Raw genomic sequence first — 15,949 nt, forward strand, 5'->3', positions numbered from 1 at the left:
TTTTAAGTAAGTTGTTCGATGGCAAACATGATCCATGGAGCATATGGCTTCAAGACTTGAGCACTATCAGCTGCATATGCCAAGTTCCGAATAAAAGATCTGGAATATCAAAGCGAATGCCATTCGATATACCGTTGTGAGAATTTGCCACAATGCCTTGAATAGTTTCTGGCCTGTTGGTTGGAGTGGTGGAATTGCAAAGAATGTAGAACAACACCTTGTTCTCATATGACAAATTCTTGGGATTGTCTTCAGCACATGCATCACCTACCAGCTTGGGGTCCATCAACATATGCGGTTCGGCTCCAGGTACTTCCCACAAGTGCAATATGTGTCCACAAGTTTCATCAAACTCACACCGACGAAGATTCAACAGAGCTAGAAACTGGTCAACAAAGCACTTAATCTTTTTGTCCTTAGTCATCCATTCGAGAACCCATGTTCTGCATTCCACAAGATCTCCCGAGATATAAAGTGTGGCGAAGAACTGAAGGATAACTTCACGATTCCAGCCATGATTGCATCGGAGCAAGCTCTTCAGGAAAACATGTTCAATTTGCTCAATGGTGTGGTGAAAGCAAGGTAAACTTTCGAGCTCAACAAAGTCCAAGATCCTATGCTTGAAGATGTGATTCTTGCAGAACATGATACGAGCATAATACTCTGCTTGGTCTTTGGTCCAAAATCTAGGTGACATGGAAGTCATTTCTCCTTTCGTACGGACTAGTGCCAAAGAAAGCAAGTTTCGAGCGATGGAACTGCTCGCTGAACGCTGGACCATTCGGACCATCCTCAAAAGGAAACGACGGAAATGTTTCGAGTGGATTCATTGGAAGTTCTTCTTTGGCTGAGTGCCTGGTCAGAGATTCATCAGGCATAACAAAATCTTCTTGAATTGGCTTAAGAGGAGCACTGCTCATCCTCGACCTTGCAGACTCGGATGGCTTCACAAAACTTGAAGAACCAGCAATTTTGCTCGCTGGCACTCCTTCAACGGCTTTCATTCCTTTGGGCATTGGGGCCTTACCTTTCACAGACTTAGTTGCCTTGGGTTCAGAAATAGGTGATGCACTAACCACAACTTACTCCTACAAAGTACTTCTAGTTTCATACTTGTTCTAGGTAAAGCGAACGTCAAGCGTGCGTAGAGTTGTATCGGTGGTCGATAGAACTTGAGGGAATATTTGTTATACCTTTAGCTCCTCGTTGGGTTCGACACCCTTACTTATTGAAAGAGGCTACAACTGATCCCCTATACTTGTGGGTTATCAAGACCTTTTTCTGGCGCCGTTGCCGGGGAGTCATAGTGTGGGGTGAATATTCTCGTGTGTGCTTGTTTGCTTTATCACTAAGTAATTTTTATTTGCTATTCTAAGTTGTTCTCTATCTTTAGTTATGGATATGGAACACGAAATACCAAAAAAATTAGGTGTACTTGCTGCTCATGGAGATGGGGAACCTCCTGAAACCCTCGATGCTAGTTATGTGAAAGATATTATGTACTACTTTGATAATCCTGAGAAAACCCCATTCAATTATGTTATGGGAGACACGTTGGATCAACGTGAATACTTTAGGGATTATTGCTTGACACAAAAAGGGAAACTATTATGGGATCAAATTCATATATTACGTTGGTATGATTGTCAACTATGCTTGATACATGATTATACACTACAAAAAAAGACACATCCGTGACATTTTGGGCCGAACGAATTTTTTTCTGTCATACATATGACACTTCTCTGACGATAATTGTGAAAAAACCCGGTATCATCATAGATGTGGTGGGCTCCTACTTCTATGACAAAAAATCATGACAGAAAATGGGATTTTCATCCTGGGCGGGCCGGAGACGCAGCTGCATGACATTCTTTGGGCCGTCCATGACGGAAAAAACCGTGGTAGAAGCGAGGGGGAGGAAAATTTCGGGGAGTTCCTGGTTACGGTGGGAGGTCGGGGGCCAAGCGGTGCGCATTTCTCTCGTAAGGTACGCGCGTGTGTGCGAGGCGTTGGCTCTAACTAAACCCGAGCGAGGCATTGGGCTCTAACTGAACCCGAGCGATTGCACTGCAGGCTACGCGTTACTGAACCCAAGCGATCAATCGATGGCTATTAACTGAACCCGATCAAGTGATTTCTTCGCTACTGCTGCTAACTGAAGCCGATCGATGCTGCCTCTCTGGATGAACAGTGAGCGTTGCGGGGGGGGGGGAGGGGTTGGATGAACATGACCCGTGGCATTGCCTTTGGATGAACAAGACCCCGATCGATCGAGCCGGTTGGGGCTGGATGAACAGGACCCCGTGGAGGGCTGGATGAACAGGACGACCCCGTGGAGGGCTGGATGAACAATAGACGGTGGAGGGATGGATGAATAGTAGCCCGTGGAGGGGTGGTTGAACAGGAGCCCGTGGAGAGGGGTGGTTGAACAGTAGCTAGTGGAGTAGCGCACGGTGGAGGCTGGATGAACAAGAGCCTGTGGATGAACAGTCGCAGGTGGAGGCTGGAGGAGGTCGACGGTGGATGAACAGTAGCCCGTGGAGGCTGGAGGAGGTCGACGGTGGAGATGAACAGTATCCCGTGGAGTACCGTTTTGCGGTACGCCACACCCCTCCTGATGAACAGGTGCCCCGTTTCGACCGTAGCACTCCAACACAAGTCCGTTTCGTTCATTTTGCGGTACGCCACACCCCTCCCGATCAACAGGACCCCCGTTTCGACTGTAGGAGGTCCGTTTCCTCCATTTTGCGGTACGCCTGACCCCTCCCGATCAACAGGACCCCGTTCCGAATGTAGGAGGTCCGTTTCCTCTGTTACGCGACACGCCAGGCCTCGTTTCCATCGCCTGTTCCGTCCAAGCCGTCCCGATGAACACAACCACGCATTCCGTTCCGACCCAGCCGGTTGGCTCCCATGTGTTCTGTTGCCTCCTAATGAACACGACGCATTTCGTTGCCTCCCCATGAACACGACACATTCCGTTGCCTCCCCATGAACACGACGACGACGCTGTTTCTCCGTTCTGACCCAGCCATGTACACGAGCCCTCGCCGTACGTATGCGCGAGTAGGCGTTCGAGACCCCGCCCGTATGTACACATACGTGGCCGTATTTTCTTTCTTGCACCCTGGCCGCTGTACGTACATGTACATGCTACGTGCGCGCCTCTACTACGACACGTACGCGCCTCTACTACGACACGTGCGCGCCTCTACATCGACCATTATATATGTACGTACACGTTCACGACCAGAATGACAACACTACGTACGCTTCGACCAAGTGGGTCCCGACTGTCAGGCACTTCCTTGCGTGCGAAGATGTAGCTGGTGGGCTCCAGCAGCCAGGGGGTGAATCGTTTTTTTGCCCGGACGCACTTCCTTGCGTGCGAAGATGTAGCCGGTGGGTCCCAACAGTCACGGGGGGCGAATCGTTTTTTTGCTCGGACGCACTTCCTTGCGTGCGAAGGTGTAGCTGGTGGGTCCCAGCAGTCAGGGGGGTGAATCGTTTTTTTTGCCCGGACGCACTTCCTTGCGTGCGAAGATGAAGCTGGTGGGTCCCAGCAGTCAGGGGAAACATTTTTTCAGCGAAATACAGTGGCCCGTTCGGTGGGTGCCAGCTGTCAGGTGGAGGAATCATTATTTTCCGCGTAATAAGGAGGCACTTCCTTGCTGTGGTCATGGACCCAGCTGTCAGCCTCTCCACGTATAGTCCATGATGGAAGTCGTTCCTTGACCATGTTAACCAGGCCGCGCCGAGAGCACCACGGCGGTGGACGACGGCGAGGCCTAGGAAGGGGACGATGCAGAGCCGGGGAAGACACGGCAGTGGAAGCCCGCGCGAAGAGGAGTACGAGGGTTCACTGGTTCGGCCGTGGTGTGAGGCTGCCGTCGCTGCAGGGCCTAGTCAGCAGTAGGAATAGTAGGGGGTGGTGAGGCCTCCGCGGCAGCACATCCGACCACGGGAGGCAGGAGCATGCGGCATGACCGGCGCTGCTTTGGGCTACTGGAGCAAGAAGACCAGAGGTTGAAGAAGCACTACGGCCGTTGGATGGACATCGTACGGTCACTGGAGCTAGAATCGTTTATATTGACTAAGTTGACAAAGCCCTCCGTCCCCGTCAACTTAGTAGGCCCACAGGTCAGCCTCCCAACAAGGTGGGTCCCAGCTAGCAGGGGGTATTCATTTTTTTTGTGCGTAATAACGAGGCACTTCCGGTGGGTCCGAGCTGACACCAGGGGGAACGTTTTTTTCGCAAAATACAGTGGCCCGTCGGGTGGGTCCCAGCAGTCAGGGGCAAACGTTTTTTTCACGAAATACTAGTGGCCCGTTCGGTGGGTCCCTGCTGTCAGGTGGAGGAATAATTATTTTACGCGTAATAAGGAGGGACTTCCTTGCAGCTGCCGTGGACCCAACTGTCAGCCTCTCCATGTACAGTATTCTTCCGATGGAATTCGGTCGTTGACCACATTGACCACGCCGCGCCGAGAGCACCACGGTGGTGGACGGCGGCGAGGCCTAGGAAGGGGACAACATGGAGCCGGGGAAGATGCGACAGTGGATGCCCATGAGGAGCGGAGTACGAGGGTTCCTGGTTTGGCTCCGCTGCCGTCGCCGCAGAATAACAGGGTGTGTGGGTCAGTGGAGTGGAGAGATGGCCTGGCCAGCTGTGGGAGTAGTATGGGGGCAGTGAGGCCTCCGCGGCAGCACAGCCGGCCACGGGGAGGAGGGAGCAGGCAGTCCTGCCGACGCTTGTTTGAGCAGCTAGAGCAGGAAGAGCAGAGATTGAAGAAGCACGACGGCCGTTGGATGGACATCCAACAGTATACATGCCATCTGTGGAAAGCCTCAAATCCGTGGAAAACAGCATACAGCCCATTTGCCATTATTTCAAATAATTTACGGCCCATTTGCTAATTCTTACGGGTTTTTTGGAGCCCATATTCTTTTTGTTAGCATTACAACCCATATTGTGGCCACGGTTAAAAAATTATACGAAATTTTAAATATGTCGGTGCGGTCTGAACTGTTTTTAATCCCGAAATTTCGAGTCACAATCAGATTGATTTTAAAAATAAATGTATATAAATATAAAATCCAATAAATTGTCCATGCATAAAAATCAATGCAATTTAAAATCTCGAAATGAAAAAAATATATTTGAAACTAATTGCCGGTTTGATGTGTTTTAAAAATGTACGGCCCATTTCTCATTACTGATAGGCCATTTTCTCGGCCAGCCGAATGAAGATCTCCTCGTATTGAAAGATTTGTAGCCCAACAGGCCTGATAAAGTGACTTACTTGACAAATCACAAAAAAACTGGACTAGCCATTTTCAAAAAGAAAAAAAAACTACTGGGCTGGTCTATGGTAAACATAAAAGAAAAGGCTGTCTAGACAGGTCAGAGTGTCCCGCACAGCCCAGTTGACACCCTGCTTCCGTCTCAAAAACAAATTAGATAAATGCCACTCCAATTATGGCGATTCATAAAAATGCCACTTCAATTTCCAAACTTTGAAAAATTCCACTACAATTTTTGCAAACTTTGAAAAACGCCACTGCAGTTTGCAAACTTTGAAAGATGCCACTCCATACTTTGAAAAATGCCACTAGAAATGGCATGAAATGGCATTTTTCAAAGTTTGGAAATTGCAGTGGCATTTCTCGGATACACCAGATTTGGAGTGGCATTTATCGAATTAACCCAAAACAAAAATAACTGGGCGAGCTGCTGGGTCCCTGGTGTCAGCCGCTCGTTGGGCAATTCTCTCATTTATTGACTACGTTGACAATGGCGTGGGACCCAGATGTCAGAAATCCACTAGGAGGAGCCATTTTTTATTGGCTTGAAATAAGGAGGCACTTGCTTGCGTACTGCCATGACCTTGGCGGGTCCCTGCTGTCATCCTCTCCACATACAATCATCTCCTGATTGTGTACGCGTCAACTTGCTAGGCCCACAAGTCAGCCTCTAAACCCGTGGAGGACAAATACAACCCATTTAAAAGAATAACAACCCATTCCATACATTCAAACGGAAAGTTCAACATCCAGAGCAAAGTAACAGGTCTGATCCACATATAGAGTACTGAACTTCCACGTTGACAACCATCATAGCCAAGTTAACTATCTACTCCCACTAATACTCTAGTAGCGTACAAGTACTAACTTACCCTTAGCTAACTAGACGATGCCAGCCGCCATCTGCGGTAAACTCTAAACGCCGGCACCGGCGTCCTGCGCCTCGCCTCAGACTTGCAAGAGGTGCGATAGGGCGTGTTGCCCGCGCGCGTTGGCCCTTTCAATGCCGGCGTGGTCCATCGAAGCTTCGGCTTCCAAGCGCGAAACCCACTTGACGAGCTGGTAGTAAAAATCGGCGTCGTGAACGCGTGCGTGCCTGACAGCCTCTAGGTCTATTTGCCGGGCGTCGGCCTCCATGTAGTCGGCCCAGTTGTGGGCACTCTGCTCGCGACTCAGAGCATCGGTGCGCTGCTGCTCCATGTCCCGCTGGCGGCGCAAATTAGCGATACGCTGCTCCGCAGGCATTCGCGCTCCAACAACTCCTTCTCCTCCACCATGCAGTCGCGCTCCAACAACTCCTCGATTTCCGCATTGCCATCTAAAGACAGATAGAATGCCCCCTCCCTCCGTCTGCCTTCCGGTGAAAAACCGAACACTAGTTCCGGCAGTGACCGCCTCCGGCGTCGCCTACCGCGGATGGGCGGGGGCATGGCGGACCTGGCGAGCAACGTCAGGCCGGTGGGGGCTTATGAGGATATGGCGAGTTGGGTCACTGTGGCACCGCAGAAGGCCGGGAAACAGTACTTATAGGGGGAAGGTAGCGCGACGGTCATCGAAATTCAATGCATAATGGCTTAGCACGCCAGCTTGCCGTGGAAAACTAGAGAAACTGAAATTATGACTATGCCGTCCCGTCCCGTCTGGGTCGCACACCGGCATGGCGGCCAAATGAGTGCACTCGAATCATCTCCCTCCTTGTCAATAATGATTCCACGGATTTAAAAAGCCCGCAACAATTAAAGCGTATCTTTTTTCTCATCAATTAGCTGCCTTAATTACGACTCGTTGCGTGCAGGCACTCAGAATCGCTCGCAGGCAGTACGTGAAGCAGCATGCAATGAGTCGCAGCTGAGGGCACACATGCAGCCACTTAAATTGCTGGAATTAATTAGGCTTAAACTTCTGCATGCCATTAATTATTGCCATGCCTTGGTCTTGCTGCTTTGCTCACGGGACTAATAAACCCGGACGGAGGGAGTACCTTGGTTGGTGAGAGGTTTGAATTAAGCCCTGCAAACCGGAAAGGAGGTACTAGTACGTGCGTGATCCGCTATTTATTCGTGTAGGATCGAGTAGGTCGTTTCTTGAATTGAGCCCTGCAAACCGGAAAGGAGGTAGTACGTGCGTGATCCGCTATTTATCCGTGTAGGATCGATAGTGTAGCTTGTCAGTTTCTTCAGAGGTAGGCATTTTTATAGGATCGATAGTGTAGCTTGTCCGTTTCTTCAGAGGTAGGCATTTTTATTCAAAAAACTGCCACTTCGCATCTTGCTTCGCAAATAAAACTGCTAGGAGCGCATTTGTAGGCTAGCTAGTGATCGATCAGTAACTTGTAAACACTGAGCGAACAGAAATAAGTAACTGTTAATGCATCTCAATGATTCACAGATCATATACAAATATGTAGCTCCAAAAGAAAAGATCTAGAAAAAACATATGTTCTTCCTACTAACATGGATGCTTCTCTTGGCCAACATTCAGTACAGACTGGAAGACAAATTTGTTTGTGAAGTCTACAATCCCTCTTGTAAATGTAAGTGGTTTCACCAACAGCTGGAACCATGAGAATGAACCGCACATGATGGAGGAACATCCACTGCAATATGATTTGGTCTTCTCTCGATCACACCGCAAGACTATTTTCGGAATACAAACTTTAACTTAGGCAAAATGATGCCCATTGTATAATCAGACCAAAGCAATGAAGCACCTAGTGTTGGCCAGTAAATAGTACAGTACTACTTTTCTGCAGTCCATGAAGTGACTATCCAATCTTTGTGTCTATTTTCAAATGGCACTGCATGCAATGACTATACTATTCTCTTGTGCAGTTCAACCAAAATTGAGGACACTTTGTTTGTTTGCCAAATAGCAATGGGCAGACATCTCTGTCTGCACAAATATCAAGCAGCTAGTAAACATATACCACACCATGTATTTTCGGTTTAAACATGTCTCTTCCGCTTAGCATCTGTCATGTTCTGCACTGGACAATCTGATACAGTTATGTTTTGCCCTGGACAATTTCATACTGAATTGATTTGCTGGTTCAGAGCAGAAATATAGCGCCTATTCTTAATCAGACCAAGGATATCCATGTTCTCAGTGATGGAAGAGTGAAATCGATACAACCGAAATTGAGCATCCAATCATTGAATCCTGTCCTGCACCTCCAATGTAGGTCCACCCTGCCAATAAATTCACATGCAAACAACTAGTATTACTATCTAATGATAGTACAAAAAGAGTAGCAAGATAGTAGCAAACTATGTACCTTCGTAATGGACATCTCATAGTGTCACCAATTGGATATAAAGGTTTGGAAAAAAAACTTGCTCCTAATGTTGAACCAGTTGGACTTTTTGTGCAGTTCCACTAAAATCGAGCATCCCTGTTTGCATAGATATTGAAAGTGTGATTACTATAAAAGTGGCACTAGTTGAAGCATAGACTCACAAATATAAGCATTCCAATTTCTTAATGGGAAAAGGTAGCAAGACTGTTTCTAACCACCTGTTTGAAGGAATAAATAAAGCAACAACGACTGATGTCAGGAAGGCATACATAGTTTTTTCTGAAAAACTGAGCCATTTCTGACCTTTCCTCTTCTTTTAAGCAAATTTTGTGCAGTTCTACTAAAATAAAATGCCATCACCGCCTTGACAATTCAGTGACACTCTACAAAAGGAAATGACTTAACATTACATCATGATGTCAGGTATGTAGTCGACAGGCAATAGAGACAAACATATAGACCTCCTCCGAAAACATAATGAACATTAATTTTAACAACCTTTGTTCCTTAATATAAGACGTTTTCGCGGTTCAATTTAGAGTACCCAAACGTCTAATATTTAGAAAAACAGGTAGTAGTTTTCTTGAGCACATATCTGGGAAAGCTTGCCACACTTTGTTTATGTCCATACGCTAATGCAACACCATTCGAATACTACAAATATACACTAATCCAGTGGCTAGTGCAACAGTAGAGTAGTTAGTTTATTATAGGATACAGTACAATGGTTTTACTGAACAGATTTCAATAAACTCTAGCACTAGAAGGTTTCTATAAGAATTAACAATACAAAATGTAAAGGTAACAAGTTTCAGCATTGGTATACTAGATGTGCATGAGCATTAAACCAAATACAAAAGTCTGAAGGTAACTAGCATTATTACCTAATGACAGTATAAAAAATTACAAACCATGTACCTCCAAGGTAAATATCATTTCGAACTCGGGGGGACCTTAAAAATTGCTATCCCAATCTTGATAATCGATCAAACATAAAAACTTGATCGAACGAATCAAGAGAACAACCGGAGGAGGAAGTGCCCACTCTTGACCCTTCCTCTTGTCTTCATAATTGTTTGTGCAGTTTAACCAAAATAAAATGACATCAGCGCCTTGGCATTTTGGTGATAGTGTACAAAAAAATTAACTTATCTCATGAAAGTGAGGTATGTAATCTATAAGCATTAACAATGCAAAAACCTGAAGGTAGTAACAAGTTTCATCGTTGGTATACTGGCTGTGCAACAACATTAGAATGCCTTAGCTGAAAAGTCTTTAATACATCCACAATCAATAGTTAACCCTGAAATAATCCAGTGACATTAAATGGCATTGCTTAAATTTATTGGTGGCATTAGACTGAGAGCGGCATTAGTTAAATGTGGCATCACTTTAGCAGTAGCATTGCTTGACTTGACTGCTAGCGTTATACTAACAGCAAAAAAGTGGCAGTAAGAGCATGGGAGGCCCATTCGGACAGTGGGCGCACCAGTACGATGTACCTCCATGGACGCAGAGTGGTGAGGGAGGTATGGTTTCCCAGATCAACAAATATCCAGGTAGCATATGTGGATTACGTCCCATTTTTGTTCTCTTTAGCCACCTTTTTCCTATGTGAGGACACTGTCGTGGTTCTAAGTCTAACGGTAGTGTAGGGGGGGGTAGGAATGGAGAGGCAAGATCCTAGCTGTGGAGTAGTTGTGTACGCAAGGGATTTACGAGTTCAGGCCCTTCTCGGAGGAAGTAACAGCCCTACGTCTCGGAGCCCGGAGGCAATCGACTGGATTATGTGTGTATGAGTTACAGGGGTGCGAACCCTTTACACTGAGGAAGGGGGTGTCTTATATAGAGTTCGCCAGACCCCTCCGGCCCTCAGTTATGTAGGGTTTAAGGTACATTAAGATCTGGCATTACTGGTAACGCCACAAGTAAAGTGCTATGATGATCATAAAAGCTACTCAATGACTGACCGTTTGCATGCAGAGTGACTTTAAATCTCCCGGCCATCGAGTGGTTGGCTTCATGGTCAAGTGTCTTCGAGTCTGTCGAGTGGAACACTTCTGATTCAATTGACAGGTGGTTTCTTCTAGAGATGTCCTTGGGTAGGGTAGTTTGGCAGGTCCATGACCCTACCCTAGGTACATAGCTTCATCATTAGCCCACGAATGGATCGAGGTTTGAGTGGGGAAGGAGTTGAGAACTCTTCCGACCCATTTTTCGTGCTATGAGTGTATCTGGCTCTGGATCCAAGAACTTGAGTAATGACACCAACTTCTTTTTCGGTCGCCTTGATCCATTCTTGGTTTCAGTCGAGTGAATTTCTTTACTTGAAAAGTTCCGAGTGACGGTGTGGAGGAGATCCTCCGTCTAACAAGTTGTTGTTCTGCTCGCGGATTTTGCGGGATTCAAATTTTGGGAAGCGCGTGGGGCGGAGGAGGCCGCAGTAATCGGACGGGACAGGGCAGAGACGCCTTAATCTCCGTGCCACCTTTTTCGCCACGTATCACGCGCGCGACTGTTGCGGGATTTGACAGGATCGTCTGGGCCTACAGGTTAGTCACTCGGAAGCAACTCCATATAAGCTGCTGGCTCAGGGCTTTTGAACAGTGCGCCTTCATTTCCCCTCTTTCTTCTCGAATCTCTCCGCCACTTCCGCTCCCATCCCGGTGTCGTCGGTCCGTTCGAGCTTCGTCTGCGACGATGGTGAAGGAGAAGACGGCGGCCCTGGAGCGCGCGAAGAAGAAAGCGGCGCAGGCGAAGGCGAAGAAGTCCGGCCGGGGCGGATCTTCCTCGAGGTCTGCCTTGCCGCGGGGCTGGATCCAGGGCGACTGGATGCCCTCGGCGATTCGTCAAGAAGACATTGACGACCTGGTCGAGGGGGGACTCATTCTCCACAAATCTGCACGCCTCCCGGGGAACGAGATCGAGCCGCAGCCTCTCGAGGGTGAGTGTGTCCTTATCGCCACTCACGTCGACTGCGGATTCTCCCTGCCCCCTCATCCTTTTTTCCGGAGTTTCTTGAACTTTTTCGGAGTGCAACTTCATCACTTTACTCCAAATTCCATCGTGTATCTTGCTGCTTTCGTGTCTTTGTGCGAGAATTTCTTGGGTTGCCGTCCTCATTGGGGCCTCTTCAAGCACATTTTCACTTGTCGTTCTCAGTCGGTTTAGAAAGCCAAGTCGAGTGACGATAAGACGCAAGTGATTCAGATGTGCGGGGGTCTTGGGATCCAGATGAGAAGCAAAAGTTCTTTTCCAACTATGATTCTTCCTAACTCAGTCTGCGGGTGGCAGTCAACCTGGTTCTACTGCAAAGACCAGCCGACCCCAGGTCAGGCGACGGGTCTTCCCCCTTTCTCTCTGAACCAAGCAGAAAAACCTTCTTCTCTGAAAGTGACACCGGAAGAGAAGGCACAAGTCAAAGTGTTGGTTGGTCGAGTGGTTCAGCTTGTCCGCGACGGGGTGACTGGTATGGATTTGCTAGAGGTCTTCCTCCAGAGACGTATCCAACCGCTCCAAGCTCGTGACCATCCAATGTGGACGTATTCGGGTCTCGAAGACACCACTCGGATTCACCCGGAGGAGGTCGACGAGGCTACGTTGGAGGGGTGGTTGTCAAGCATGACAGGGAACAAAGATAATCCCCGAGGAGCCAGGAGGATTCCTCCACTCGACCAATCGTATGAAGTAGATCAGGTCCGATTCTGCATCTCTGACTGTGGTCTTGCTTTCTTCATTCTGTTTGCTTAAAATCAATCGACTGACTTTTGTCTTGTTTGTTGTCTTCTAGACCATTACTGACATGTACTCGATTCCCAACGGGGCGCAAGAACAGACCGAGGAGGAGGAGGCGAGCGGAGGCGAAAGTGGGGAGGAGTGGCAATCTGATGGTGAGGGGGAAGGGGATGACGACGGCTCCAGTGAAGAGGAGAAGGAGGAAGTCGATCCTCCTCGCACGGAAAGGCGATCCAAGCTTATCCATGACCCTACGAGCGAGCGTGGTAAAGCGGCCGCGCCTGTTGGGCAGTCGTCAAAACGCCCTCGGATGGCTTCTCCGGCACCGACTGAAAAAGCGCCAAAGCATCCGCGGGCGGTGTCATCAAAGCCTCCGAAGGCCTTGCCCAAGATGAGAATGACCATTCCGACCATTTGCGGGTAATAGCAGAACTTGTGTTTTCTCGTTTAGCATGGACAGACTCTTGGTCGACTCATTGAATAACCGACTGGTTTCTGAAATCTGCAGTGCTGCTACCTCTGAGACCTCCGCCAGGAACGAAGACCAGGAAATGGAAGACACTGTCACAGCCAACCTTGGTACGATCTCTGTAGTTTAACTTTTGGTCGATTGGATTTTCGTTTTTAACTTTGGATTTTCCCTGTAGCTCCTCCTCATGTCATTGACCTCCCTGATGATGACGACGAGGTGCCACTGAGGGCGAGGAGGAATAAAAAGGCGCCGGCTGGCAAGACTACTCAGATTGCATTAGTGCCTGAGACATCGGTTCAAGAGGGTGGCGATGTCACTCGGCATTTCGTGTCCTTCGATGTGCCGCTGACGAGTGTCCGGCCTTCGTCGTCGACTGCTGACCCGCCCTCCCTTTTCGCCACACACCACGTCCCAGAGGACCAAGTGGGTGCTGCTAAGGAGGCTGTACACCAGGTGGGGATCATGATGGAGCAGGTGAAGGCGATCCGGGAAGCCAACCAAGCGGCCTATGATGCTAGCTCAGCCCTTCAGAGCAACGTCCAGGTTAGTTGGTTACCGCTTGTTCTATTAGGATATGCTATCTGAAGACTTTTTTCCGAAGATCTTTCTATCTATACACCCACTGGGTGTGTCGATTGAATTTTTGGATCTATGGGGGCACGCTGAGTGCACCCACTAGGCGTAGTCCCCAAGACTATGGTGGACTGCTGGCAGTCGACTGTAGTCTTTGTATTTTGAATTTCTTCACTCTAACTTCTTCACTCGGTCTGGTCGGACCATGTCGAATGGAATCTTGGAGCTAGTGGGGGCACGCTGAGTGCACCCACTGGGTGTGGTCTCCGAGACCATGGTCGGCTGCTGGCAGTCGACTAAGGTCTGAAGAACCTGTGTTTTTTTGGACGATCATGATGAGACCGTGGCTGACTGCTGGCAGTTAGCTATGATTTTAGGATCATAACCTCTTTGTCTCTTTCGGTCGACTGATCGGATCAAGTCGGTAGAAACAGTGGGGGCACGCTGAGTGCACCCACTGGGTGTAGTCCCCGAGACTACTGTCGAATATTTTGATCCGGCTGTAGTCTTAGAAATGTTATGATTTTTCTCTAAGTCACTCGGAAGCAACCTATCTTTGATGTCTGTCGACTGACCCTTCGCAAAAATCTTGCTAGCTTGTGACTCGCTATACTGAATTGGAAAACAAACAGATCCAGCTCGGCCTTGACTTGAAGCTTGTTTAGGAGAACTTTCAAAATGCGAAAGACGAAGCAAAAGGTACGACTGGTGAGAATTTGACGACTGTCTTTATCTTTCGGCCCATTCCTGATTCTGATCTCATTGTCATTTTGCAGATAAAATGAAGGAGGCTCTGAAGAAGAAGGACCATGAACTTGCCGAGGTGCAGAAGGCGGCTTTGGACAAAACGAAGCTTGCGGAAGAAAAACTGGCTTCAGTCAGTAAACTTGAGGAGGAGAACACCAATCTGAAAGCTGCTCTCGATGCGGCCAACAAGGAGGTCAGTCATCTGAAGAATGATAAGATAGCTCTGAGTGACAAGGCTAGTGAACTGGTGGGGAGGAGGAACGATCTGGAGGCCTATCTGGGGGGGGGGGCTCGCCAAGAAGTTATTCATCATGCTTGAGGGTAATCTCTCCTACCCGACTGACTTGTTATCATCGACTCGTCGTAGAACTGCTGGTTTATCTTTGATTGTGTTTACAGAATTCTGCCAAAACTTCAAGGAGGAGACCAGTCGAGTGGAGACAAGCTTGGATCCCATTAACTCTCCTGTGAAGGATGAAACTGCTATGAACGTGCTCCGACTGGAGTCTCGTGTTGCTGGTGTGGTTGACTACCTTGCTCGACTGAAGGTTGCGGCATCGCGAATCGACACGACACTCTGGCCAGGAGCGACACTTCAAAATGACCTCGAGTCTCAAATGACTTGGCTGAATGAAGTTCCAGGTCAAGTGCAAGAATGTAAGAAGTCTTCTGCCAGGTGCGGCGCTGACGTTGCCCTATCCCTGGTCTGCATTACTGCAAGGATGCGCGAGAGGAGAAGCTGGCGTCCATCAAAGTTGCCAATACCAAGAAGCATGACTTCCAATCTTTCATGGAGACCTTCATTGCTGCTGCCACTCGGATTGCTGACAGAATTTACTTGGACCAGTTTGTCGCGCCCTCCAGTCCTCCACCTGAGGAGTAAGATAAACTTCTATGCTTCGCTTTAAATTTTCCTCGGAATGCCGAGTGGTTTTGTAACCGATAAACTTTTACAGGCTTGACGCCTGAGCAATCCTGAATCCGTAGGACGTTATCCGAACTTGGCTTATCGTTGAATATGCTTGCATTTGCCTTCGAGCGAACTTTGTTCTTCACTCAGAATATACCTTAGTGCTTGAGACGCAGCCCTGAGGTGGAGAATCCAGTCGACCTGCACTTCATCGCTCTTGCAGGTAGGGATGGAGCACAGATCGCAGTCGACCTGCATCCTTGCGGATTGGGATGGAGCGCATGTTGTATTTGTGGCGTAGCTCTTAAGGAGAAGGCAGCAGTCGACCTGCACCTCGTCATCCTTGCAGAACGCACGTTGTATTTGTGGTGCAGCTCTGAAGGAGAAGGTAGCAGTCGACCTGCACCTCGTTGTCCTTGCAGAGCGCAAGTTGTATTTGTGGCGTAGTTCTGAAGGAGAAGGTAGCAGTCAACCCGCACCTTGTCGTCCTTGCGGATCAGAATGGATTTCATACTTAGGCGAGCACTTGGACTGCAGCTAAGCATCCGAGTGGGAGGTTTGCTCCCCACTCGGTAGAATTTTCAAATACTTAGGCGAGTACTGGACTACAGCTAAGCCCCCGAGCGGGAGAGTTGCTCTCCACTCGGTAGGATTTTTAAATACTTAGGCGAGTAATGGACTGCAGCTAAGCCTCCGAGTGGGAGGGTTGCTCTCCACTCGGTAGGATTTTCAAATACTTAGGCGAGTACTGGACTGCAGCTAAGCCCCCGAGTGGGAGGGTTGCTCTCCACTCGGTAGGATTTTCAAATACTTAGGCGAGTACTGGACTGCAGCTAAGCCCCCGAGTGGGAGGGTTGCTCTCCACTCGGTAGGATTTTCAAATACTTAGGCGAGTACTGGACTGCAGCTA

Source organism: Triticum aestivum, chromosome 7B (assembly GCF_018294505.1).
Source record: "Triticum aestivum cultivar Chinese Spring chromosome 7B, IWGSC CS RefSeq v2.1, whole genome shotgun sequence".
Classification (NCBI taxonomy): domain Eukaryota; kingdom Viridiplantae; phylum Streptophyta; class Magnoliopsida; order Poales; family Poaceae; genus Triticum; species Triticum aestivum.